Genomic DNA, 26598 nt, shown 5'->3' with positions numbered 1-26598 from the left:
GCAGTACAGTGCAGTATATAGCATTCCTGTTGCGCACAGCATCTAGATCTAAAAATTGCTTACTCTACCCCAGAAATTAGAATTCACCCAGTCAAACAGAGGGATCTATAAAGAGCATGGCAAGTAGTTAACATAAGCTACTTCCCCCAAGTTCTCTTGGTGCACTCTGCTGCCCTCTTTTAACAGAAGAATGCAACTGCAGGTCTTGCTTCTCAGCAAGGTACCTACATATAGAATCCTTGGTGCACTCTTGCTAAATCTGCTGGAATGTGTCTTCTATTGTGCCCAAGGTGGTTGTGTATTTGGGGACTCAGGGAAGCAAGGGAGCAGTCTAATGCACTGCAGTGCTAAGAGAGGCATGCCTTTTTCAGAAAAAAGTTCAGGTTTTCTGCCAATCAGAAAAAAATAGCAATGCAATCAGGCCAAAGGCAGAACACACATGCCAGTGAGTCTCTGTGGCACAATTGGTTAGCGCGTTCGGCTGTTAACCGAAAAGATGCTGCTGTTTTTGGCACAAAGACACAGAGTGTTCCACTCAGTAAACCTGAGTCATTTCTCCCGTGTTCTCTGGGTTCAGCCTACTGTCCCCTTTTAACACAAGTGCGCAACTGTGGCTTTCTCCTCATAGCAAGTTATGCCTACACAGAGGACATTTGGTGCACTGTTGATGGGCTCGGTCCTCTACTAAATCCCCTGTGTTTGTGGATTAGGGGAGGTAGGGAAGTGCTTGATACCCTGATTTGCTGTGGGAAATAGAGCTATTTTAGAAATATTTTCAGGTTGCCTGGGAAGCATAAGCAAACAGCACACCAATCAGGCCCCTGTGTAAGAACTGCATGAGTCTCTGTGGCGCAATTGGTTAGCGCGTTCGGCTGTTAACCAAAAGGTTGGTGGTTCAAGCCCACCCAGGGACGGTGCATTTTGGCTCAAAAATTCAGCGTGACCAACTATGGACTTCTGTTTACCTCTCGCAGGTCTCGTCTGCTGACGTCCAAAAAATCCAATAAACTGCAAGCAATTCTTCTCGCTTGCTTTAGTTTTTCAAAATTTGCCATTCAATTCATAAACATCAAGACTTCATGGGAAGGGTTTGGCTGCAGCGTGTACTGATGCACAGAAGGAAGCTATCCTAGCCAGTCTACTTAAAGAAGCAATGAGGCTCTGCAGGTCCATGCACGTCTCCTACCTTTATTCTGTCATCAGACACACCAGGTGGACTGCCACAAGGACCTCGTGGCGCAATGGTAGCGCATCTGACTCCAGATCAGAAGGTTGTGTGTTCAAATCACGTCGGGGTCATACTTCCTTTTCCCACTCTGAAATACAAAATTGCTCTTCAGTATCTCGTTATTTCAACCTGACTGCATCTTTGTGCTCTGGGCCTAGTTGTTCTGGCGTTTCGAATGTAAACTTTGCACCAGGGAAGTATCATATTGACAGACACCCATGAAGGACATGGTCAAGCTTTAAAGCAGGCCAATCTCTATGTTTTACTGGATGCAGCAGAAGTATTTCCTCTTTACCATCTCTTCAAGTGGGCCTGACTGATGTGCTGTTTTGTGCACGCTACGTGGGCTTTGTAAAGCATACCTCTGCCATTTGCATGGCCTCCTAGCGCTGTCAATATTTTCGTGTAATCGCTGAATGCTGCACTGTCCTGGGAACTCTAGGTGTGACTAAAGGATATATGCTGGGGCCCCGAAAGGGGGTCGGCAGTCTAGTGGCAATGCCCATCACTTTGCAGTTTCGGTTTGTGAGTTCAGGTACCGGTCTGGTGTCGGAAACCTGTAAGCGCCCTCCCAATCAACTGTCGGTCCTGGATTGTGAGGATTTCCCCTTATACTGGTCTCAGTAGACACATTTCCATTTTACTTTTTCACTCTCGCATTGCCTATTTCTCTCTCTCTCATAGATACATTATAGACAAGAGAGACATTGTCAGCGAGAGGGTTGCACAGCACCTTCCCTCATTTCCCTAAGTGCATTGCAAGGGGCTCTGGGAGGCGTGCACATTTGTCTGAAACACAAAGATCCACTGGCAATAAAAAGCGTAGGTCCCTAGTTTGCATTTCTTAGAATTTGAGGCGGCACTCAGAGTTGTCTCGGGCGTGACTGTACCTTTCATAGGAGATGTGCTAATCCCCAAACCCTCTTCCTTTGTCCCAGTAATCTGTCTTAGTGCCTCTAGTAAGTTGTTTTCTGAAACAAAGCTTACCTGAACATCCTGTAAAATTGGTAACTTTTCAGTAGCAGTACAGTGCAGTATATAGCATTCCTGTTGCGCACAGCATCTAGATCCAAAAATTGCTTACTCTACCCCAGAAATTAGAATTCACCTAGTCAAACAGAGGGATCTATAAAGAGCATGGCAAGTAGTTAACATAAGCTACTTCCCCCAAGTTCTCTTGGTGCACTCTGCTGCCCTCTTTTAACAGAAGAATGCAACTGCAGGTCTTGCTTCTCAGCAAGGTACCTACATATAGAATCCTTGGTGCACTCTTGCTAAATCTGCTGGAATGTGTCTTCTATTGTGCCCAAGGTGGTTGTGTATTTGGGGACTCAGGGAAGCAAGGGAGCAGTCTAATGCACTGCAGTGCTAAGAGAGGCATGCCTTTTTCAGAAAAAAGTTCAGGTTTTCTGCCAATCAGAAAAAAATAGCAATGCAATCAGGCCAAAGGCAGAACACACATGCCAGTGAGTCTCTGTGGCGCAATTGGTTAGCGCGTTCGGCTGTTAACCGAAAAGACGCTGCTGTTTTTGGCACAAAGACACAGAGTGTTCCACTCAGTAAACCTGAGTCATTTCTCCCGTGTTCTCTGGGTTCAGCCTACTGTCCCCTTTTAACACAAGTGCGCAACTGTGGCTTTCTCCTCATAGCAAGTTATGCCTACACAGAGGACATTTGGTGCACTGTTGATGGGCTCTGTCCTCTACTAAATCCCCTGTGTTTGTGGATTAGGGGAGGTAGGGAAGTGCTTGATACCCTGATTTGCTGTGGGAAATAGAGCTATTTTAGAAATATTTTCAGGTTGCCTGGGAAGCATAAGCAAACAGCACACCAATCAGGCCCCTGTGTAAGAACTGCATGAGTCTCTGTGGCGCAATCGGTTAGCGCGTTCGGCTGTTAACCGAAAGGTTGGTGGTTCAAGCCCACCCAGGGACGGTGCATTTTGGCTCAAAAATTCAGCATGACCAACTATGAACTTCTGTTTACCTCTCGCAGGTCTCGTCTGCTGACGTCCAAAAAATCCAATAAACTGTAAGCAATTCTTCTCGCTTGCTTTAGTTTTTCAAAACTTGCCATTCAATTCATAAACATCAAGACTTCATGGGAAGGGTTTGGCTGCAGCGTGTACTGATGCACAGAAGGAAGCTATCCTAGCCAGTCTACTTAAAGAAACAATGAGGCTCTGCAGGTCCATGCACGTCTCCTACCTTTATTCTGTCATCAGACACACCAGGTGGATTGCCACAAGGACCTCGTGGCGCAATGGTAGCGCGTCTGACTCCAGATCAGAAGGTTTCGTGTTCAAATCACGTCGGGGGCATATTTGCTTTTCCCACTCTGAAATATAAAATTGCTCTTCAGTAATTCGTTATTTCAACCTGACTGCATCTTTGTGCTCTGGGCCTAGTTGTTCTGGCGTTTCGAATGTAAGCTTTGCAGCAGGGAAGTGTCATATTGACAGACACCCATGAAGGACATGGTCAACCTTTAAAGCAGGCCAATCTCTATGTTTTACTGGATGCAGCAGAAGTATTTCCTCTTTACCATCTCTTCAAGTGGGCCTGACTGATGTGCTGTTTTGTGCACGCTACGTGGGCTTTGTAAAGCATACCTCTGCCATTTGCATGGCCTCCTAGCGCTGTCAATATTTTCGTGTAATCGCTGAATGCTGCACTGTCCTGGGAACTCTAGGTGTGACTAAAGGATATATGCTGGGGCCCCGAAAGGGGGTCGGCAGTCTAGTGGCAATGCCCATCACTTTGCAGTTTGGGTTTGTGAGTTCAGGTACCGGTCTGGTGTCGGAAACCTGTAAGCGCCCTCCCAATCAACTGTCGGTCCTGGATTGTGAGGATTTCCCCTTATACTGGTCTCAGTAGACACATTTCCATTTTACTTTTTCACTCTCGCATTGCCTATTTCTCTCTCTCTCATAGTTACATTATAGACAAGAGAGACATTGTCAGCGAGAGGGCTTCACAGCACCTTCCCCCCTTTCCCTAAGTGCATTGCAAGGGGCTCTGGGAGGCGTGCACATTTGTCTGAACACAAAGATCCACTGGCAATAAAAAGCGTAGGTCCCTAGTTTGCATTTCTTAGAATTTGAGGTGGCACTCAGAGTTGTCTCGGGCGTGACTGTACCTTTCATAGGAGATGTGCTAATCCCCAAACCCTCTTCCTTTGTCCCAGTAATCTGTCTTAGTGCCTCTAGCAAGTTGTTTTCTGAAACAAAGCTTACCTGAACATCCTGTAAAATTGGTAACTTTTCAGTAGCAGTACAGTGCAGTATATAGCATTCCTGTTGCGCACAGCATCTAGATCCAAAAATTGCTTACTCTACCCCAGAAATTAGAATTCACCCAGTCAAACAGAGGGATCTATAAAGAGCATGGCAAGTAGTTAACATAAGCTACTTCCCCCAAGTTCTCTTGGTGCACTCTGCTGCCCTCTTTTAACAGAAGAATGCAACTGCAGGTCTTGCTTCTCAGCAAGGTACCTACATATAGAATCCTTGGTGCACTCTTGCTAAATCTGCTGGAATGTGTCTTCTATTGTGCCCAAGGTGGTTGTGTATTTGGGGACTCAGGGAAGCAAGGGAGCAGTCTAATGCACTGCAGTGCTAAGAGAGGCATGCCTTTTTCAGAAAAAAGTTCAGGTTTTCTGCCAATCAGAAAAAAATAGCAATGCAATCAGGCCAAAGGCAGAACACACATGCCAGTGAGTCTCTGTGGCACAATTGGTTAGCGCGTTCGGCTGTTAACCGAAAAGACGCTGCTGTTTTTGGCACAAAGACACAGAGTGTTCCACTCAGTAAACCTGAGTCATTTCTCCCGTGTTCTCTGGGTTCAGCCTACTGTCCCCTTTTAACACAAGTGCGCAACTGTGGTTTTCTCCTCATAGCAAGTTATGCCTACACAGAGGACATTTGGTGCACTGTTGATGGGCTCTGTCCTCTACTAAATCCCCTGTGTTTGTGGATTAGGGGAGGTAGGGAAGTGCTTGATACCCTAATTTGCTGTGGGAAATAGAGCTATTTTAGAAATATTTTCAGGTTGCCTGGGAAGCATAAGCAAACAGCACACCAATCAGGCCCCTGTGTAAGAACTGCATGAGTCTCTGTGGCGCAATCGGTTAGCGCGTTCGGCTGTTAACCGAAAGGTTGGTGGTTCAAGCCCACCCAGGGACGGTGCATTTTGGCTCAAAAATTCAGCGTGACCAACTATGGACTTCTGTTTACCTCTCGCAGGTCTCGTCTGCTGACGTCCAAAAAATCCAATAAACTGCAAGCAATTCTTCTCGCTTGCTTTAGTTTTTCAAAACTTGCCATTCAATTCATAAACATCAAGACTTCATGGGAAGGGTTTGGCTGCAGCGTGTACTGATGCACAGAAGGAAGCTATCCTAGCCAGTCTACTTAAAGAAGCAATGAGGCTCTGCAGGTTCATGCACGTCTCCTACCTTTATTCTGTCATCAGACACACCAGGTGGATTGCCACAAGGACCTCGTGGCGCAATGGTAGCGTCTGACTCCAGATCAGAAGGTTGTGTGTTCAAATCACGTCGGGGTCATACTTCCTTTTCCCACTCTGAAATACAAAATTGCTCTTCAGTATCTCGTTATTTCAACCTGACTGCATCTTTATGCTCTGGGCCTAGTTGTTCTGGCGTTTCGAATGTAAGCTTTGCAGCAGGGAAGTATCATATTGACAGACACCCATGAAGGACATGGTCAACCTTTAAAGCAGGCCAATCTCTATGTTTTACTGGATGCAGCAGAAGTATTTCCTCTTTACCATCTCTTCAAGTGGGCCTGACTGATGTGCTGTTTTGTGCACGCTACGTGGGCTTTGTAAAGCATACCTCTGCCATTTGCATGGCCTCCTAGCGCTGTCAATATTTTCGTGTAATCGCTGAATGCTGCACTGTCCTGGGAAATCTAGGTGTGACTAAAGGATATATGCTGGGGCCCCGAAAGGGGGTCGGCAGTCTAGTGGCAATGCCCATCACTTTGCAGTTTGGGTTTGTGAGTTCAGGTACCGGTCTGGTGTCGGAAAACTGTAAGCGCCCTCCCAATCAACTGTCGGTCCTGGATTGTGAGGATTTCCCCTTATACTGGTCTCAGTAGACACATTTCCATTTTACTTTTTCACTCTCGCATTGCCTATTTCTCTCTCTCTCATAGATACATTATAGACAAGAGAGACATTGTCAGCGAGAGGGTTGCACAGCACCTTCCCCCATTTCCCTAAGTGCATTGCATGGGGCTCTGGGAGGCGTGCACATTTGTCTGAAACACAAAGATCCACTGGCAATAAAAAGCGTAGGTCCCTAGTTTGCATTTCTTAAAATTTGAAGTGACACTCAGAGTTGTCTCGGGCGTGACTGTACCTTTCATAGGAGATGTGCTAATCCCCAAACCCTCTTCCTTTGTCCCAGTAATCTGTCTTAGTGCCTCTAGCAAGTTGTTTTCTGAAACAAAGCTTACCTGAACATCCTGTAAAATTGGTAACTATTCAGTAGCAGTACAGTGCAGTATATAGCATTCCTGTTGCGCACAGCATCTAGATCCAAAAATTGCTTACTCTACCCCAGAAATTAGAATTCACCCAGTCAAACAGAGGGATCTATAAAGAGCATGGCAAGTAGTTAACATAAGCTACTTCCCCCAAGTTCTCTTGGTGCACTCTGCTGCCCTCTTTTAACAGAAGAATGCAACTGCAGGTCTTGCTTCTCAGCAAGGTACCTACATATAGAATCCTTGGTGCACTCTTGCTAAATCTGCTGGAATGTGTCTTCTATTGTGCCCAAGGTGGTTGTGTATTTGGGGACTCAGGGAAGCAAGGGAGCAGTCTAATGCACTGCAGTGCTAAGAGAGGCATGCCTTTTTCAGAAAAAAGTTCAGGTTTTCTGCCAATCAGAAAAAAATAGCAATGCAATCAGGCCAAAGGCAGAACACACATGCCAGTGAGTCTCTGTGGCACAATTGGTTAGCGCGTTCGGCTGTTAACCGAAAAGATGCTGCTGTTTTTGGCACAAAGACACAGAGTGTTCCACTCAGTAAACCTGAGTCATTTCTCCCGTGTTCTCTGGGTTCAGCCTACTGTCCCCTTTTAACACAAGTGCGCAACTGTGGCTTTCTCCTCATAGCAAGTTATGCCTACACAGAGGACATTTGGTGCACTGTTGATGGGCTCGGTCCTCTACTAAATCCCCTGTGTTTGTGGATTAGGGGAGGTAGGGAAGTGCTTGATACCCTGATTTGCTGTGGGAAATAGAGCTATTTTAGAAATATTTTCAGGTTGCCTGGGAAGCATAAGCAAACAGCACACCAATCAGGCCCCTGTGTAAGAACTGCATGAGTCTCTGTGGCGCAATTGGTTAGCGCGTTCGGCTGTTAACCGAAAGGTTGGTGGTTCAAGCCCACCCAGGGACGGTGCATTTTGGCTCAAAAATTCAGCGTGACCAACTATGGACTTCTGTTTACCTCTCGCAGGTCTCGTCTGCTGACGTCCAAAAAATCCAATAAACTGCAAGCAATTCTTCTCGCTTGCTTTAGTTTTTCAAAATTTGCCATTCTATTCATAAACATCAAGACTTCATGGGAAGGGTTTGGCTGCAGCGTGTACTGATGCACAGAAGGAAGCTATCCTAGCCAGTCTACTTAAAGAAGCAATGAGGCTCTGCAGGTCCATGCACGTCTCCTACCTTTATTCTGTCATCAGACACACCAGGTGGACTGCCACAAGGACCTCGTGGCGCAATGGTAGCGCGTCTGACTCCAGATCAGAAGGTTGTGTGTTCAAATCACGTCGGGGTCATACTTCCTTTTCCCACTCTGAAATACAAAATTGCTCTTCAGTATCTCGTTATTTCAACCTGACTGCATCTTTGTGCTCTGGGCCTAGTTGTTCTGGCGTTTCGAATGTAAACTTTGCACCAGGGAAGTATCATATTGACAGACACCCATGAAGGACATGGTCAAGCTTTAAAGCAGGCCAATCTCTATGTTTTACTGGATGCAGCAGAAGTATTTCCTCTTTACCATCTCTTCAAGTGGGCCTGACTGATGTGCTGTTTTGTGCACGCTACGTGGGCTTTGTAAAGCATACCTCTGCCATTTGCATGGCCTCCTAGCGCTGTCAATATTTTCGTGTAATCGCTGAATGCTGCACTGTCCTGGGAACTCTAGGTGTGACTAAAGGATATATGCTGGGGCCCCGAAAGGGGGTGGGCAGTCTAGTGGCAATGCCCATCACTTTGCAGTTTCGGTTTGTGAGTTCAGGTACCGGTCTGGTGTCGGAAACCTGTAAGCGCCCTCCCAATCAACTGTCGGTCCTGGATTGTGAGGATTTCCCCTTATACTGGTCTCAGTAGACACATTTCCATTTTACTTTTTCACTCTCGCATTGCCTATTTCTCTCTCTCTCATAGATACATTATAGACAAGAGAGACATTGTCAGCGAGAGGGTTGCACAGCACCTTCCCTCATTTCCCTAAGTGCATTGCAAGGGGCTCTGGGAGGCGTGCACATTTGTCTGAAACACAAAGATCCACTGGCAATAAAAAGCGTAGGTCCCTAGTTTGCATTTCTTAGAATTTGAGGCGGCACTCAGAGTTGTCTCGGGCGTGACTGTACCTTTCATAGGAGATGTGCTAATCCCCAAACCCTCTTCCTTTGTCCCAGTAATCTGTCTTAGTGCCTCTAGCAAGTTGTTTTCTGAAACAAAGCTTACCTGAACATCCTGTAAAATTGGTAACTTTTCAGTAGCAGTACAGTGCAGTATATAGCATTCCTGTTGCGCACAGCATCTAGATCCAAAAATTGCTTACTCTACCCCAGAAATTAGAATTCACCTAGTCAAACAGAGGGATCTATAAAGAGCATGGCAAGTAGTTAACATAAGCTACTTCCCCCAAGTTCTCTTGGTGCACTCTGCTGCCCTCTTTTAACAGAAGAATGCAACTGCAGGTCTTGCTTCTCAGCAAGGTACCTACATATAGAAACCTTGGTGCACTCTTGCTAAATCTGCTGGAATGTGTCTTCTATTGTGCCCAAGGTGGTTGTGTATTTGGGGACTCAGGGAAGCAAGGGAGCAGTCTAATGCACTGCAGTGCTAAGAGAGGCATGCCTTTTTCAGAAAAAAGTTCAGGTTTTCTGCCAATCAGAAAAAAATAGCAATGCAATCAGGCCAAAGGCAGAACACACATGCCAGTGAGTCTCTGTGGCGCAATTGGTTAGCGCGTTCGGCTGTTAACCGAAAAGACGCTGCTGTTTTTGGCACAAAGACACAGAGTGTTCCACTCAGTAAACCTGAGTCATTTCTCCCGTGTTCTCTGGGTTCAGCCTACTGTCCCCTTTTAACACAAGTGCGCAACTGTGGCTTTCTCCTCATAGCAAGTTATGCCTACACAGAGGACATTTGGTGCACTGTTGATGGGCTCTGTCCTCTACTAAATCCCCTGTGTTTGTGGATTAGGGGATGTAGGGAAGTGCTTGATACCCTGATTTGCTGTGGGAAATAGAGCTATTTTAGAAATATTTTCAGGTTGCCTGGGAAGCATAAGCAAACAGCACACCAATCAGGCCGCTGTGTAAGAACTGCATGAGTCTCTGTGGCGCAATCGGTTAGCGCGTTCGGCTGTTAACCGAAAGGTTGGTGGTTCAAGCCCACCCAGGGACGGTGCATTTTGGCTCAAAAATTCAGCATGACCAACTATGAACTTCTGTTTACCTCTCGCAGGTCTCGTCTGCTGACGTCCAAAAAATCCAATAAACTGTAAGCAATTCTTCTCGCTTGCTTTAGTTTTTCAAAACTTGCCATTCAATTCATAAACATCAAGACTTCATGGGAAGGGTTTGGCTGCAGCGTGTACTGATGCACAGAAGGAAGCTATCCTAGCCAGTCTACTTAAAGAAACAATGAGGCTCTGCAGGTGCATGTACGTCTCCTACCTTTATTCTGTCATCAGACACACCAGGTGGATTGCCACAAGGACCTCGTGGCGCAATGGTAGCGCGTCTGACTCCAGATCAGAAGGTTTCGTGTTCAAATCACGTCGGGGGCATATTTGCTTTTCCCACTCTGAAATATAAAATTGCTCTTCAGTAATTCGTTATTTCAACCTGACTGCATCTTTGTGCTCTGGGCCTAGTTGTTCTGGCGTTTCGAATGTAAGCTTTGCAGCAGGGAAGTATCATATTGACAGACACCCATGAAGGACACGGTCAACCTTTAAAGCAGGCCAATCTCTATGTTTTACTGGATGCAGCAGAAGTATTTCCTCTTTACCATCTCTTCAAGTGGGCCTGACTGATGTGCTGTTTTGTGCACGCTACGTGGGCTTTGTAAAGCATACCTCTGCCATTTGCATGGCCTCCTAGCGCTGTCAATATTTTCGTGTAATCGCTGAATGCTGCACTGTCCTGGGAACTCTAGGTGTGACTAAAGGATATATGCTGGGGCCCCGAAAGGGGGTCAGCAGTCTAGTGGCAATGCCCATCACTTTGCAGTTTGGGTTTGTGAGTTCAGGTACCGGTCTGGTGTCGGAAACCTGTAAGCGCCCTCCCAATCAACTGTCGGTCCTGGATTGTGAGGATTTCCCCTTATACTGGTCTCAGTAGACACATTTCCATTTTACTTTTTCACTCTTGCATTGCCTATTTCTCTCTCTCTCATAGATACATTATAGTCAAGAGAGACATTGTCAGCGAGAGGGCTTCACAGCACCTTCCCCCCTTTCCCTAAGTGCATTGCAAGGGGCTCTGGGAGGCGTGCACATTTGTCTGAACACAAAGATCCACTGGCAATAAAAAGCGTAGGTCCCTAGTTTGCATTTCTTAGAATTTGAGGTGACACTCAGAGTTGTCTCGGGCGTGACTGTACCTTTCATAGGAGATGTGCTAATCCCCAAACCCTCTTCCTTTGTCCCAGTAATCTGTCTTAGTGCCTCTAGCAAGTTTTTTTCTGAAACAAAGCTTACCTGAACATCCTGTAAAATTGGTAACTTTTCAGTAGCAGTACAGTGCAGTATATAGCATTCCTGTTGCGCACAGCATCTAGATCCAAAAATTGCTTACTCTACCCCAGAAATTAGAATTCACCCAGTCAAACAGAGGGATCTATAAAGAGCATGGCAAGTAGTTAACATAAGCTACTTCCCCCAAGTTCTCTTGGTGAACTCTGCTGCCCTCTTTTAACAGAAGAATGCAACTGCAGGTCTTGCTTCTCAGCAAGGTACCTACATATAGAATCCTTGGTGCACTCTTGCTAAATCTGCTGGAATGTGTCTTCTATTGTGCCCAAGGTGGTTGTGTATTTGGGGACTCAGGGAAGCAAGGGAGCAGTCTAATGCACTGCAGTGCTAAGAGAGGCATGCCTTTTTCAGAAAAAAGTTCAGGTTTTCTGCCAATCAGAAAAAAATAGCAATGCAATCAGGCCAAAGGCAGAACACACATGCCAGTGAGTCTCTGTGGCGCAATTGGTTAGCGCGTTCGGCTGTTAACCGAAAAGACGCTGCTGTTGTGGGCACAAAGACACAGAGTGTTCCACTCAGTAAACCTGAGTCATTTCTCCCGTGTTCTCTGGGTTTAGCCTACTGTCCCCTTTTAACACAAGTGCGCAACTGTGGCTTTCTCCTCATAGCAAGTTATGCCTACACAGAGGGCATTTGGTGCACTGTTGATGGGCTCTGTCCTCTACTAAATCCCCTGTGTTTGTGGATTACGGGAGGTAGGGAAGTGCTTGATACCCTGATTTGCTGTGGGAAATAGAGCTATTTTAGAAATATTTTCAGGTTGCCTGGGGAGCATAAGCAAACAGCACACCAATCAGGCCCCAGTGTAAGCACTGCATGAGTCTCTGTGGCGCAATCGGTTAGCGCGTTCGGCTGTTAACCGAAAGGTTGGTGGTTCAAGCCCACCCAGGGACGATGCATTTTGGCTCAAAAATTCAGCATGACCAACTATGAACTTCTGTTTACCTCTCGCAGGTCTCGTCTGCTGACGTCCAAAAAATCCAATAAACTGCAAGCAATTCTTCTCGCTTGCTTTAGTTTTTCAAAACTTGCCATTCAATTCATAAACATCAAGACTTCATGGGAAGGGTTTGGCTGCAGCGTGTACTGATGCACAGAAGGAAGCTTTCCTAGCCAGTCTACTTAAAGAAGCAATGAGGCTCTGCAGGTCCATGTACGTCTCCTACCTGTACTCTGTCATCAGACACACCAGGTGGACTGCCACAAGGACCTCGTGGCGCAATGGTAGCGCGTCTGACTCCAGATCAGAAGGTTGCGTGTTCAAATCACGTCGGGGTCATACTTCCTTTTCCCACTCTGAAATACAAAATTACTCTTCAGTATCTCGTTATTTCAACCTGACTGCATCTTTGTGCTCTGGGCCTAGTTGTTCTGGCGTTTCGAATGTAAGCTTTGCAGCAGGGAAGTATCATATTGACAGACACCCATGAAGGACATGGTCAACCTTTAAAGCAGGCCAATCTCTATGTTTTACTGGATGCAGCAGAAGTATTTCCTCTTTACCATCTCTTCAAGTGGGCCTGACTGATGTGCTGTTTTGTGCACGCTACGTGGGCTTTGTAAAGCATACCTCTGCCATTTGCATGGCCTCCTAGCGCTGTCAATATTTTCGTGTAATCGCTGAATGCTGCACTGTCCTGGGAACTCTAGGTGTGACTAAAGGATATATGCTGGGGCCCCGAAAGGGGGTCGGCAGTCTAGTGGCAATGCCCATCACTTTGCAGTTTCGGTTTGTGAGTTCAGGTACCGGTCTGGTGTCGGAAACCTGTAAGCGCCCTCCCAATCAACTGTCGGTCCTGGATTGTGAGGATTTCCCCTTATACTGGTCTCAGTAGACACATTTCCATTTTACTTTTTCACTCTCGCATTGCCTATTTCTCTCTCTCTCATAGATACATTATAGACAAGAGAGACATTGTCAGCGAGAGGGTTGCACAGCACCTTCCCTCATTTCCCTAAGTGCATTGCAAGGGGCTCTGGGAGGCGTGCACATTTGTCTGAAACACAAAGATCCACTGGCAATAAAAAGCGTAGGTCCCTAGTTTGCATTTCTTAGAATTTGAGGCGGCACTCAGAGTTGTCTCGGGCGTGACTGTACCTTTCATAGGAGATGTGCTAATCCCCAAACCCTCTTCCTTTGTCCCAGTAATCTGTCTTAGTGCCTCTAGCAAGTTGTTTTCTGAAACAAAGCTTACCTGAACATCCTGTAAAATTGGTAACTTTTCAGTAGCAGTACAGTGCAGTATATAGCATTCCTGTTGCGCACAGCATCTAGATCCAAAAATTGCTTACTCTACCCCAGAAATTAGAATTCACCTAGTCAAACAGAGGGATCTATAAAGAGCATGGCAAGTAGTTAACATAAGCTACTTCCCCCAAGTTCTCTTGGTGCACTCTGCTGCCCTCTTTTAACAGAAGAATGCAACTGCAGGTCTTGCTTCTCAGCAAGGTACCTACATATAGAATCCTTGGTGCACTCTTGCTAAATCTGCTGGAATGTGTCTTCTATTGTGCCCAAGGTGGTTGTGTATTTGGGGACTCAGGGAAGCAAGGGAGCAGTCTAATGCACTGCAGTGCTAAGAGAGGCATGCCTTTTTCAGAAAAAAGTTCAGGTTTTCTGCCAATCAGAAAAAAATAGCAATGCAATCAGGCCAAAGGCAGAACACACATGCCAGTGAGTCTCTGTGGCGCAATTGGTTAGCGCGTTCGGCTGTTAACCGAAAAGACGCTGCTGTTTTTGGCACAAAGACACAGAGTGTTCCACTCAGTAAACCTGAGTCATTTCTCCCGTGTTCTCTGGGTTCAGCCTACTGTCCCCTTTTAACACAAGTGCGCAACTGTGGCTTTCTCCTCATAGCAAGTTATGCCTACACAGAGGACATTTGGTGCACTGTTGATGGGCTCTGTCCTCTACTAAATCCCCTGTGTTTGTGGATTAGGGGAGGTAGGGAAGTGCTTGATACCCTGATTTGCTGTGGGAAATAGAGCTATTTTAGAAATATTTTCAGGTTGCCTGGGAAGCATAAGCAAACAGCACACCAATCAGGCCCCTGTGTAAGAACGGCATGAGTCTCTGTGGCGCAATCGGTTAGCGCGTTCGGCTGTTAACTGAAAGGTTGGTGGTTCAAGCCCACCCAGGGACGGTGCATTTTGGCTCAAAAATTCAGCATGACCAACTATGAACTTCTGTTTACCTCTCGCAGGTCTCGTCTGCTGACGTCCAAAAAATCCAATAAACTGTAAGCAATTCTTCTCGCTTGCTTTAGTTTTTCAAAACTTGCCATTCAATTCATAAACATCAAGACTTCATGGGAAGGGTTTGGCTGCAGCGTGTACTGATGCACAGAAGGAAGCTATCCTAGCCAGTCTACTTAAAGAAACAATGAGGCTCTGCAGGTCCATGCACGTCTCCTACCTTTATTCTGTCATCAGACACACCAGGTGGATTGCCACAAGGACCTCGTGGCGCAATGGTAGCGCGTCTGATTCTAGATCAGAAGGTTTCGTGTTCAAATCACGTCGGGGGCATATTTGCTTTTCCCACTCTGAAATATAAAATTGCTCTTCAGTAATTCGTTATTTCAACCTGACTGCATCTTTGTGCTCTGGGCCTAGTTATTCTGGCGTTTCGAATGTAAGCTTTGCAGCAGGGAAGTATCATATTGACAGACACCCATGAAGGACATGGTCAACCTTTAAAGCAGGCCAATCTCTATGTTTTACTGGATGCAGCAGAAGTATTTCCTCTTTACCATCTCTTCAAGTGGGCCTGACTGATGTGCTGTTTTGTGCACGCTACGTGGGCTTTGTAAAGCATACCTCTGCCATTTGCATGGCCTCCTAGCGCTGTCAATATTTTCGTGTAATCGCTGAATGCTGCACTGTCCTGGGAACTCTAGGTGTGACTAAAGGATATATGCTGGGGCCCCGAAAGGGGGTCGGCAGTCTAGTGGCAATGCCCATCACTTTGCAGTTTGGGTTTGTGAGTTCAGGTACCGGTCTGGTGTCGGAAACCTGTAAGCGCCCTCCCAATCAACTGTCGGTCCTGGATTGTGAGGATTTCCCCTTAAACTGGTCTCAGTAGACACATTTCCATTTTACTTTTTCACTCTCGCATTGCCTATTTCTCTCTCTCTCATAGTTACATTATAAACAAGAGAGACATTGTCAGCGAGAGGGCTTCACAGCACCTTCCCCCCTTTCCCTAAGTGCATTGCAAGGGGCTCTGGGAGGCGTGCACATTTGTCTGAACACAAAGATCCACTGGCAATAAAAAGCGTAGGTCCCTAGTTTGCATTTCTTAGAATTTGAGGTGACACTCAGAGTTGTCTCGGGCGTGACTGTACCTTTCATAGGAGATGTGCTAATCCCCAAACCCTCTTCCTTTGTCCCAGTAATCTGTCTTAGTGCCTCTAGCAAGTTGTTTTCTGAAACAAAGCTTACCTGAACATCCTGTAAAATTGGTAACTTTTCAGTAGCAGTACAGTGCAGTATATAGCATTCCTGTTGCGCACAGCATCTAGATCCAAAAATTGCTTACTCTACCCCAGAAATTAGAATTCACCCAGTCAAACAGAGGGATCTATAAAGAGCATGGCAAGTAGTTAACATAAGCTACTTCCCCCAAGTTCTCTTGGTGAACTCTGCTGCCCTCTTTTAACAGAAGAATGCAACTGCAGGTCTTGCTTCTCAGCAAGGTACCTACATATAGAATCCTTGGTGCACTCTTGCTAAATCTGCTGGAATGTGTCTTCTATTGTGCCCAAGGTGGTTGTGTATTTGGGGACTCAGGGAAGCAAGGGAGCAGTCTAATGCACTGCAGTGCTAAGAGAGGCATGCCTTTTTCAGAAAAAAGTTCAGGTTTTCTGCCAATCAGAAAAAAATAGCAATGCAATCAGGCCAAAGGCAGAACACACATGCCAGTGAGTCTCTGTGGCGCAATTGGTTAGCGCGTTCGGCTGTTAACCGAAAAGACGCTGCTGTTTTGGGCACAAAGACACAGAGTGTTCCACTCAGTAAACCTGAGTCATTTCTCCCGTGTTCTCTGGGTTTAGCCTACTGTCCCCTTTTAACACAAGTGCGCAACTGTGGCTTTCTCCTCATAGCAAGTTATGCCTACACAGAGGGCATTTGGTGCACTGTTGATGGGCTCTGTCCTCTACTAAATCCCCTGTGTTTGTGGATTACGGGAGGTAGGGAAGTGCTTGATACCCTGATTTGCTGTGGGAAATAGAGCTATTTTAGAAATATTTTCAGGTTGCCTGGGGAGCATAAGCAAACAGCACACCAATCAGGCCCCAGTGTAAGCACTGCATGAGTCTCTGTGGCGCAATCGGTTAGCGCGTTCGTCTGTTAACCGAAAGGTTGGTGGTTCAAGCCCACCCAGGGACGATGCATTTTGGCTCAAAAATTCAGCATGACCAACTATGAATTTCTGTTTACCTCTCGCAGGTCTCGTCTGCTGACGTCCAAAAAATCCAATAAACTGCAAGCAATTCTTCTCGCTTGCTTTAGTTTTTCAAAACTTGCCATTCAATTCATAAACATCAAGACTTCATGGGAAGGGTTTGGCTGCAGCGTGTACTGATGCACAGAAGGAAGCTTTCCTAGCCAGTCTACTTAAAGAAGCAATGAGGCTCTGCAGGTCCATGTACGTCTCCTACCTTTACTCTGTCATCAGACACACCAGGTGGACTGCCACAAGGACCTCGTGGCACAATGGTAGCGCGTCTGACTCCAGATCAGAAGGTTGCGTGTTCAAATCACGTCGGGGTCATACTTCCTTTTCCCACTCTGAAATACAAAATTGCTCTTCAGTATCTCGTTATTTCAACCTGACTGCATCTTTGTGCTCTGGGCCTAGTTGTTCTGGCGTTTCGAATGTAAGCTTTGCAGCAGGGAAGTATCATATTGACAGACACCCATGAAGGACATGGTCAACCTTTAAAGCAGGCCAATCTCTATGTTTTACTGGATGCAGCAGAAGTATTTCCTCTTTACCATCTCTTCAAGTGGGCCTGACTGATGTGCTGTTTTGTGCACGCTACGTGGGCTTTGTAAAGCATACCTCTGCCATTTGCATGGCCTCCTAGCGCTGTCAATATTTTCGTGTAATCGCTGAATGCTGCACTGTCCTGGGAACTCTAGGTGTGACTAAAGGATATATGCTGGGGCCCCGAAAGGGGGTCGGCAGTCTAGTGGCAATGCCCATCACTTTGCAGTTTGGGTTTGTGAGTTCAGGTACCGGTCTGGTGTCGGAAAACTGTAAGCGCCCTCCCAATCAACTGTCGGTCCTGGATTGTGAGGATTTCCCCTTATACTGGTCTCAGTAGACACATTTCCATTTTACTTTTTCACTCTCGCATTGCCTATTTCTCTCTCTCTCATAGTTACATTATAGACAAGAGAGACATTGTCAGCGAGAGGGTTGCACAGCACCTTCCCCCATTTCCCTAAGTGCATTGCAAGGGGCTCTGGGAGGCGTGCACATTTGTCTGAAACACAAAGATCCACTGGCAATAAAAAGCGTAGGTCCCTAGTTTGCATTTCTTAAAATTTGAAGTGACACTCAGAGTTGTCTCGGGCGTGACTGTACCTTTCATAGGAGATGTGCTAATCCCCAAACCCTCTTCCTTTGTCCCAGTAATCTGTCTTAGTGCCTCTAGCAAGTTGTTTTCTGAAACAAAGCTTACCTGAACATCCTGTAAAATTGGTAACTATTCAGTAGCAGTACAGTGCAGTATATAGCATTCCTGTTGCGCACAGCATCTAGATCCAAAAATTGCTTACTCTACCCCAGAAATTAGAATTCACCCAGTCAAACAGAGGGATCTATAAAGAGCATGGCAAGTAGTTAACATAAGCTACTTCCCCCAAGTTCTCTTGGTGCACTCTGCTGCCCTCTTTTAACAGAAGAATGCAACTGCAGGTCTTGCTTCTCAGCAAGGTACCTACATATAGAATCCTTGGTGCACTCTTGCTAAATCTGCTGGAATGTGTCTTCTATTGTGCCCAAGGTGGTTGTGTATTTGGGGACTCAGGGAAGCAAGGGAGCAGTCTAATGCACTGCAGTGCTAAGAGAGGCATGCCTTTTTCAGAAAAAAGTTCAGGTTTTCTGCCAATCAGAAAAAAATAGCAATGCAATCAGGCCAAAGGCAGAACACACATGCCAGTGAGTCTCTGTGGCACAATTGGTTAGCGCGTTCGGCTGTTAACCGAAAAGATGCTGCTGTTTTTGGCACAAAGACACAGAGTGTTCCACTCAGTAAACCTGAGTCATTTCTCCCGTGTTCTCTGGGTTCAGCCTACTGTCCCCTTTTAACACAAGTGCGCAACTGTGGCTTTCTCCTCATAGCAAGTTATGCCTACACAGAGGACATTTGGTGCACTGTTGATGGGCTCGGTCCTCTACTAAATCCCCTGTGTTTGTGGATTAGGGGAGGTAGGGAAGTGCTTGATACCCTGATTTGCTGTGGGAAATAGAGCTATTTTAGAAATATTTTCAGGTTGCCTGGGAAGCATAAGCAAACAGCACACCAATCAGGCCCCTGTGTAAGAACTGCATGAGTCTCTGTGGCGCAATTGGTTAGCACGTTCGGCTGTTAACCAAAAGGTTGGTGGTTCAAGCCCACCCAGGGACGGTGCATTTTGGCTCAAAAATTCAGCGTGACCAACTATGGACTTCTGTTTACCTCTCGCAGGTCTCGTCTGCTGACGTCCAAAAAATCCAATAAACTGCAAGCAATTCTTCTCGCTTGCTTTAGTTTTTCAAAATTTGCCATTCAATTCATAAACATCAAGACTTCATGGGAAGGGTTTGGCTGCAGCGTGTACTGATGCACAGAAGGAAGCTATCCTAGCCAGTCTACTTAAAGAAGCAATGAGGCTCTGCAGGTCCATGCACGTCTCCTACCTTTATTCTGTCATCAGACACACCAGGTGGACTGCCACAAGGACCTCGTGGCGCAATGGTAGCGCATCTGACTCCAGATCAGAAGGTTGTGTGTTCAAATCACGTCGGGGTCATACTTCCTTTTCCCACTCTGAAATACAAAATTGCTCTTCAGTATCTCGTTATTTCAACCTGACTGCATCTTTGTGCTCTGGGCCTAGTTGTTCTGGCGTTTCGAATGTAAACTTTGCACCAGGGAAGTATCATATTGACAGACACCCATGAAGGACATGGTCAAGCTTTAAAGCAGGCCAATCTCTATGTTTTACTGGATGCAGCAGAAGTATTTCCTCTTTACCATCTCTTCAAGTGGGCCTGACTGATGTGCTGTTTTGTGCACGCTACGTGGGCTTTGTAAAGCATACCTCTGCCATTTGCATGGCCTCCTAGCGCTGTCAATATTTTCGTGTAATCGCTGAATGCTGCACTGTCCTGGGAACTCTAGGTGTGACTAAAGGATATATGCTGGGGCCCCGAAAGGGGGTCGGCAGTCTAGTGGCAATGCCCATCACTTTGCAGTTTCGGTTTGTGAGTTCAGGTACCGGTCTGGTGTCGGAAACCTGTAAGCGCCCTCCCAATCAACTGTCGGTCCTGGATTGTGAGGATTTCCCCTTATACTGGTCTCAGTAGACACATTTCCATTTTACTTTTTCACTCTCGCATTGCCTATTTCTCTCTCTCTCATAGATACATTATAGACAAGAGAGACATTGTCAGCGAGAGGGTTGCACAGCACCTTCCCTCATTTCCCTAAGTGCATTGCAAGGGGCTCTGGGAGGCGTGCACATTTGTCTGAAACACAAAGATCCACTGGCAATAAAAAGCGTAGGTCCCTAGTTTGCATTTCTTAGAATTTGAGGCGGCACTCAGAGTTGTCTCGGGCGTGACTGTACCTTTCATAGGAGATGTGCTAATCCCCAAACCCTCTTCCTTTGTCCCAGTAATCTGTCTTAGTGCCTCTAGTAAGTTGTTTTCTGAAACAAAGCTTACCTGAACATCCTGTAAAATTGGTAACTTTTCAGTAGCAGTACAGTGCAGTATATAGCATTCCTGTTGCGCACAGCATCTAGATCCAAAAATTGCTTACTCTACCCCAGAAATTAGAATTCACCTAGTCAAACAGAGGGATCTATAAAGAGCATGGCAAGTAGTTAACATAAGCTACTTCCCCCAAGTTCTCTTGGTGCACTCTGCTGCCCTCTTTTAACAGAAGAATGCAACTGCAGGTCTTGCTTCTCAGCAAGGTACCTACATATAGAATCCTTGGTGCACTCTTGCTAAATCTGCTGGAATGTGTCTTCTATTGTGCCCAAGGTGGTTGTGTATTTGGGGACTCAGGGAAGCAAGGGAGCAGTCTAATGCACTGCAGTGCTAAGAGAGGCATGCCTTTTTCAGAAAAAAGTTCAGGTTTTCTGCCAATCAGAAAAAAATAGCAATGCAATCAGGCCAAAGGCAGAACACACATGCCAGTGAGTCTCTGTGGCGCAATTGGTTAGCGCGTTCGGCTGTTAACCGAAAAGACGCTGCTGTTTTTGGCACAAAGACACAGAGTGTTCCACTCAGTAAACCTGAGTCATTTCTCCCGTGTTCTCTGGGTTCAGCCTACTGTCCCCTTTTAACACAAGTGCGCAACTGTGGCTTTCTCCTCATAGCAAGTTATGCCTACACAGAGGACATTTGGTGCACTGTTGATGGGCTCTGTCCTCTACTAAATCCCCTGTGTTTGTGGATTAGGGGAGGTAGGGAAGTGCTTGATACCCTGATTTGCTGTGGGAAATAGAGCTATTTTAGAAATATTTTCAGGTTGCCTGGGAAGCATAAGCAAACAGCACACCAATCAGGCCCCTGTGTAAGAACTGCATGAGTCTCTGTGGCGCAATCGGTTAGCGCGTTCGGCTGTTAACCGAAAGGTTGGTGGTTCAAGCCCACCCAGGGACGGTGCATTTTGGCTCAAAAATTCAGCATGACCAACTATGGACTTCTGTCTGCTGACGTCCAAAAAATCCAATAAACTGCAAGCAATTCTTCTCGCTTGCTTTAGTTTTTCAAAACTTGCCATTCAATTCATAAACATCAAGACTTCATGGGAAGGGTTTGGCTGCAGCGTGTACTGATGCACGCAAGGAAGCTATCCTAGCCAGTCTACTTAAAGAAGCAATGAGGCTCTGCAGGTGCATGTACGTCTCCTACCTTTATTCTGTCATCAGACACACCAGGTGAACTGCCGCAAGGACCTCGTGGCGCAATGGTAGCGCGTCTGACTCCAGATCAGAAGCGTCGGGGGCATATTTGCTTTTCCCACTCTGAAATATAAAATTGCTCTTCAGTATCTCGTTATTTCAACCTGACTGCATCTTTGTGCTCTGGGCCTAGTTGTTCTGGCATTTCGAATGTAAGCTTTGCAGCAGGGAAGTATCATATTGACAGACACCCATGAAGGACATGGTCAACCTTTAAAGCAGGCCAATCTCTATGTTTTACTGGATGCAGCAGAAGTATTTCCTCTTTACCATCTCTTCAAGTGGGCCTGACTGATGTGCTGTTTTGTGCACGCTACGTGGGCTTTGTAAAGCATACCTTTGCCATTTGCATGGCCTCCTAGCGCTGTCAATATTTTCGTGTAATCGCTGAATGCTGCACTGTCCTGGGAACTCTAGGTGTGACTAAAGGATATATGCTGGGGCCCCGAAAGGGGGTCGGCAGTCTAGTGGCAATGCCCATCACTTTGCAGTTTGGGTTTGTGAGTTCAGGTACCGGTCTGGTGTCGGAAACCTGTAAGCGCCCTCCCAATCAACTGTCGGTCCTGGATTGTGAGGATTTCCCCTTATACTGGTCTCAGTAGACACATTTCCATTTTACTTTTTCACTCTCGCATTGCCTATTTCTCTCTCTCTCATAGATACATTATAGACAAGAGAGACATTGTCAGCGAGAGGGCTTCACAGCACCTTCCCCCATTTCCCTAAGTGCATTGCAAGGGGCTCTGGGAGGCGTGCACATTTGTCTGAAACACAAAGATCCACTGGCAATAAAAAGCGTAGGTCCCTAGTTTGCATTTCTTAAAATTTGAAGTGACACTCAGAGTTGTCTCGGGCGTGACTGTACCTTTCATAGGAGATGTGCTAATCCCCAAACCCTCTTCCTTTGTCCCAGTAATCTGTCTTAGTGCCTCTAGCAAGTTGTTTTCTGAAACAAAGCTTACCTGAACATCCTGTAAAATTGGTAACTTTTCAGTAGCAGTACAGTGCAGTATATAGCATTCCTGTTGCGCACAGCATCTAGATCCAAAAATTGCTTACTCTACCCCAGAAATTAGAATTCACCCAGTCAAACAGAGGGATCTATAAAGAGCATGGCAAGTAGTTAACATAAGCTACTTCCCCCAAGTTCTCTTGGTGCACTCTGCTGCCCTCTTTTAACAGAAGAATGCAACTGCAGGTCTTGCTTCTCAGCAAGGTACCTACATATAGAATCCTTGGTGCACTCTTGCTAAATCTGCTGGAATGTGTCTTCTATTGTGCCCAAGGTGGTTGTGTATTTGGGGACTCAGGGAAGCAAGGGAGCAGTCTAATGCACTGCAGTGCTAAGAGAGGCATGCCTTTTTCAGAAAAAAGTTCAGGTTTTCTGCCAATCAGAAAAAAATAGCAATGCAATCAGGCCAAAGGCAGAACACACATGCCAGTGAGTCTCTGTGGCACAATTGGTTAGCGCGTTCGGCTGTTAACCGAAAAGACGCTGCTGTTTTTGGCACAAAGACACAGAGTGTTCCACTCAGTAAACCTGAGTCATTTCTCCCGTGTTCTCTGGGTTCAGCCTACTGTCCCCTTTTAACACAAGTGCGCAACTGTGGTTTTCTCCTCATAGCAAGTTATGCCTACACAGAGGACATTTGGTGCACTGTTGATGGGCTCTGTCCTCTACTAAATCCCCTGTGTTTGTGGATTAGGGGAGGTAGGGAAGTGCTTGATACCCTAATTTGCTGTGGGAAATAGAGCTATTTTAGAAATATTTTCAGGTTGCCTGGGAAGCATAAGCAAACAGCACACCAATCAGGCCCCTGTGTAAGAACTGCATGAGTCTCTGTGGCGCAATCGGTTAGCGCGTTCGGCTGTTAACCGAAAGGTTGGTGGTTCAAGCCCACCCAGGGACGGTGCATTTTGGCTCAAAAATTCAGCGTGACCAACTATGGACTTCTGTTTACCTCTCGCAGGTCTCGTCTGCTGACGTCCAAAAAATCCAATAAACTGCAAGCAATTCTTCTCGCTTGCTTTAGTTTTTCAAAACTTGCCATTCAATTCATAAACATCAAGACTTCATGGGAAGGGTTTGGCTGCAGCGTGTACTGATGCACAGAAGGAAGCTATCCTAGCCAGTCTACTTAAAGAAGCAATGAGGCTCTGCAGGTTCATGCACGTCTCCTACCTTTATTCTGTCATCAGACACACCAGGTGGATTGCCACAAGGACCTCGTGGCGCAATGGTAGCGTCTGACTCCAGATCAGAAGGTTGTGTGTTCAAATCACGTCGGGGTCATACTTCCTTTTCCCACTCTGAAATACAAAATTGCTCTTCAGTATCTCGTTATTTCAACCTGACTGCATCTTTATGCTCTGGGCCTAGTTGTTCTGGCGTTTCGAATGTAAGCTTTGCAGCAGGGAAGTATCATATTGACAGACACCCATGAAGGACATGGTCAACCTTTAAAGCAGGCCAATCTCTATGTTTTACTGGATGCAGCAGAAGTATTTCCTCTTTACCATCTCTTCAAGTGGGCCTGACTGATGTGCTGTTTTGTGCACGCTACGTGGGCTTTGTAAAGCATACCTCTGCCATTTGCATGGCCTCCTAGCGCTGTCAATATTTTCGTGTAATCGCTGAATGCTGCACTGTCCTGGGAAATCTAGGTGTGACTAAAGGATATATGCTGGGGCCCCGAAAGGGGGTCGGCAGTCTAGTGGCAATGCCCATCACTTTGCAGTTTGGGTTTGTGAGTTCAGGTACCGGTCTGGTGTCGGAAAACTGTAAGCGCCCTCCCAATCAACTGTCGGTCCTGGATTGTGAGGATTTCCCCTTATACTGGTCTCAGTAGACACATTTCCATTTTACTTTTTCACTCTCGCATTGCCTATTTCTCTCTCTCTCATAGATACATTATAGACAAGAGAGACATTGTCAGCGAGAGGGTTGCACAGCACCTTCCCCCATTTCCCTAAGTGCATTGCATGGGGCTCTGGGAGGCGTGCACATTTGTCTGAAACACAAAGATCCACTGGCAATAAAAAGCGTAGGTCCCTAGTTTGCATTTCTTAAAATTTGAAGTGACACTCAGAGTTGTCTCGGGCGTGACTGTACCTTTCATAGGAGATGTGCTAATCCCCAAACCCTCTTCCTTTGTCCCAGTAATCTGTCTTAGTGCCTCTAGCAAGTTGTTTTCTGAAACAAAGCTTACCTGAACATCCTGTAAAATTGGTAACTATTCAGTAGCAGTACAGTGCAGTATATAGCATTCCTGTTGCGCACAGCATCTAGATCCAAAAATTGCTTACTCTACCCCAGAAATTAGAATTCACCCAGTCAAACAGAGGGATCTATAAAGAGCATGGCAAGTAGTTAACATAAGCTACTTCCCCCAAGTTCTCTTGGTGCACTCTGCTGCCCTCTTTTAACAGAAGAATGCAACTGCAGGTCTTGCTTCTCAGCAAGGTACCTACATATAGAATCCTTGGTGCACTCTTGCTAAATCTGCTGGAATGTGTCTTCTATTGTGCCCAAGGTGGTTGTGTATTTGGGGACTCAGGGAAGCAAGGGAGCAGTCTAATGCACTGCAGTGCTAAGAGAGGCATGCCTTTTTCAGAAAAAAGTTCAGGTTTTCTGCCAATCAGAAAAAAATAGCAATGCAATCAGGCCAAAGGCAGAACACACATGCCAGTGAGTCTCTGTGGCACAATTGGTTAGCGCGTTCGGCTGTTAACCGAAAAGATGCTGCTGTTTTTGGCACAAAGACACAGAGTGTTCCACTCAGTAAACCTGAGTCATTTCTCCCGTGTTCTCTGGGTTCAGCCTACTGTCCCCTTTTAACACAAGTGCGCAACTGTGGCTTTCTCCTCATAGCAAGTTATGCCTACACAGAGGACATTTGGTGCACTGTTGATGGGCTCGGTCCTCTACTAAATCCCCTGTGTTTGTGGATTAGGGGAGGTAGGGAAGTGCTTGATACCCTGATTTGCTGTGGGAAATAGAGCTATTTTAGAAATATTTTCAGGTTGCCTGGGAAGCATAAGCAAACAGCACACCAATCAGGCCCCTGTGTAAGAACTGCATGAGTCTCTGTGGCGCAATTGGTTAGCGCGTTCGGCTGTTAACCGAAAGGTTGGTGGTTCAAGCCCACCCAGGGACGGTGCATTTTGGCTCAAAAATTCAGCGTGACCAACTATGGACTTCTGTTTACCTCTCGCAGGTCTCGTCTGCTGACGTCCAAAAAATCCAATAAACTGCAAGCAATTCTTCTCGCTTGCTTTAGTTTTTCAAAATTTGCCATTCAATTCATAAACATCAAGACTTCATGGGAAGGGTTTGGCTGCAGCGTGTACTGATGCACAGAAGGAAGCTATCCTAGCCAGTCTACTTAAAGAAGCAATGAGGCTCTGCAGGTCCATGCACGTCTCCTACCTTTATTCTGTCATCAGACACACCAGGTGGACTGCCACAAGGACCTCGTGGCGCAATGGTAGCGCGTCTGACTCCAGATCAGAAGGTTGTGTGTTCAAATCACGTCGGGGTCATACTTCCTTTTCCCACTCTGAAATACAAAATTGCTCTTCAGTATCTCGTTATTTCAACCTGACTGCATCTTTGTGCTCTGGGCCTAGTTGTTCTGGCGTTTCGAATGTAAACTTTGCACCAGGGAAGTATCATATTGACAGACACCCATGAAGGACATGGTCAAGCTTTAAAGCAGGCCAATCTCTATGTTTTACTGGATGCAGCAGAAGTATTTCCTCTTTACCATCTCTTCAAGTGGGCCTGACTGATGTGCTGTTTTGTGCACGCTACGTGGGCTTTGTAAAGCATACCTCTGCCATTTGCATGGCCTCCTAGCGCTGTCAATATTTTCGTGTAATCGCTGAATGCTGCACTGTCCTGGGAACTCTAGGTGTGACTAAAGGATATATGCTGGGGCCCCGAAAGGGGGTCGGCAGTCTAGTGGCAATGCCCATCACTTTGCAGTTTCGGTTTGTGAGTTCAGGTACCGGTCTGGTGTCGGAAACCTGTAAGCGCCCTCCCAATCAACTGTCGGTCCTGGATTGTGAGGATTTCCCCTTATACTGGTCTCAGTAGACACATTTCCATTTTACTTTTTCACTCTCGCATTGCCTATTTCTCTCT

General features: G+C 46.2%; 18 non-coding genes across 18 annotated transcripts; all 18 read left to right on the top strand.

Annotated features, from left to right (window-relative positions):
• The first annotated feature begins 840 nt into the window (after positions 1 to 840).
• On the top strand, positions 841 to 914 carry TRNAN-GUU (transfer RNA asparagine (anticodon GUU)). The gene has a single exon. It is a non-coding gene; the product is annotated as a tRNA-Asn (tRNA).
• Positions 915 to 1227: 313 nt separating this feature from the next.
• On the top strand, positions 1228 to 1299 carry TRNAW-CCA (transfer RNA tryptophan (anticodon CCA)). The gene has a single exon. It is a non-coding gene; the product is annotated as a tRNA-Trp (tRNA).
• Positions 1300 to 3089: 1790 nt separating this feature from the next.
• On the top strand, positions 3090 to 3163 carry TRNAN-GUU (transfer RNA asparagine (anticodon GUU)). Its single transcript has one exon. It is a non-coding gene; the product is annotated as a tRNA-Asn (tRNA).
• A 313-nt stretch (positions 3164 to 3476) lies between these two features.
• Positions 3477 to 3548, top strand: TRNAW-CCA (transfer RNA tryptophan (anticodon CCA)). Its single transcript has one exon. It is a non-coding gene; the product is annotated as a tRNA-Trp (tRNA).
• Positions 3549 to 5337: 1789 nt separating this feature from the next.
• TRNAN-GUU (transfer RNA asparagine (anticodon GUU)) lies at positions 5338 to 5411 on the top strand. Its single transcript has one exon. It is a non-coding gene; the product is annotated as a tRNA-Asn (tRNA).
• Positions 5412 to 7584: 2173 nt separating this feature from the next.
• Positions 7585 to 7658, top strand: TRNAN-GUU (transfer RNA asparagine (anticodon GUU)). Its single transcript has one exon. It is a non-coding gene; the product is annotated as a tRNA-Asn (tRNA).
• Positions 7659 to 7971: 313 nt separating this feature from the next.
• On the top strand, positions 7972 to 8043 carry TRNAW-CCA (transfer RNA tryptophan (anticodon CCA)). The gene has a single exon. It is a non-coding gene; the product is annotated as a tRNA-Trp (tRNA).
• A 1790-nt stretch (positions 8044 to 9833) lies between these two features.
• Positions 9834 to 9907, top strand: TRNAN-GUU (transfer RNA asparagine (anticodon GUU)). The gene has a single exon. It is a non-coding gene; the product is annotated as a tRNA-Asn (tRNA).
• Positions 9908 to 10220: 313 nt separating this feature from the next.
• TRNAW-CCA (transfer RNA tryptophan (anticodon CCA)) lies at positions 10221 to 10292 on the top strand. Its single transcript has one exon. It is a non-coding gene; the product is annotated as a tRNA-Trp (tRNA).
• Positions 10293 to 12081: 1789 nt separating this feature from the next.
• On the top strand, positions 12082 to 12155 carry TRNAN-GUU (transfer RNA asparagine (anticodon GUU)). The gene has a single exon. It is a non-coding gene; the product is annotated as a tRNA-Asn (tRNA).
• Positions 12156 to 12468: 313 nt separating this feature from the next.
• Positions 12469 to 12540, top strand: TRNAW-CCA (transfer RNA tryptophan (anticodon CCA)). The gene has a single exon. It is a non-coding gene; the product is annotated as a tRNA-Trp (tRNA).
• A 1790-nt stretch (positions 12541 to 14330) lies between these two features.
• On the top strand, positions 14331 to 14404 carry TRNAN-GUU (transfer RNA asparagine (anticodon GUU)). The gene has a single exon. It is a non-coding gene; the product is annotated as a tRNA-Asn (tRNA).
• A 2561-nt stretch (positions 14405 to 16965) lies between these two features.
• Positions 16966 to 17037, top strand: TRNAW-CCA (transfer RNA tryptophan (anticodon CCA)). Its single transcript has one exon. It is a non-coding gene; the product is annotated as a tRNA-Trp (tRNA).
• Positions 17038 to 19214: 2177 nt separating this feature from the next.
• On the top strand, positions 19215 to 19286 carry TRNAW-CCA (transfer RNA tryptophan (anticodon CCA)). The gene has a single exon. It is a non-coding gene; the product is annotated as a tRNA-Trp (tRNA).
• Positions 19287 to 21076: 1790 nt separating this feature from the next.
• On the top strand, positions 21077 to 21150 carry TRNAN-GUU (transfer RNA asparagine (anticodon GUU)). The gene has a single exon. It is a non-coding gene; the product is annotated as a tRNA-Asn (tRNA).
• A 2138-nt stretch (positions 21151 to 23288) lies between these two features.
• Positions 23289 to 23362, top strand: TRNAN-GUU (transfer RNA asparagine (anticodon GUU)). The gene has a single exon. It is a non-coding gene; the product is annotated as a tRNA-Asn (tRNA).
• Positions 23363 to 25535: 2173 nt separating this feature from the next.
• Positions 25536 to 25609, top strand: TRNAN-GUU (transfer RNA asparagine (anticodon GUU)). Its single transcript has one exon. It is a non-coding gene; the product is annotated as a tRNA-Asn (tRNA).
• Positions 25610 to 25922: 313 nt separating this feature from the next.
• On the top strand, positions 25923 to 25994 carry TRNAW-CCA (transfer RNA tryptophan (anticodon CCA)). The gene has a single exon. It is a non-coding gene; the product is annotated as a tRNA-Trp (tRNA).
• Positions 25995 to 26598: the final 604 nt, after the last annotated feature.

Source organism: Ambystoma mexicanum, chromosome 11 (assembly GCF_040938575.1).
Source record: "Ambystoma mexicanum isolate Mex_15411 chromosome 11, UKY_AmexF1_1, whole genome shotgun sequence".
NCBI classification, from domain to species: Eukaryota; Metazoa; Chordata; class Amphibia; order Caudata; family Ambystomatidae; genus Ambystoma; species Ambystoma mexicanum.
Note: the sequence above shows the minus strand (reverse complement) of the source record. Positions and strands in the feature narration are given on the sequence as shown.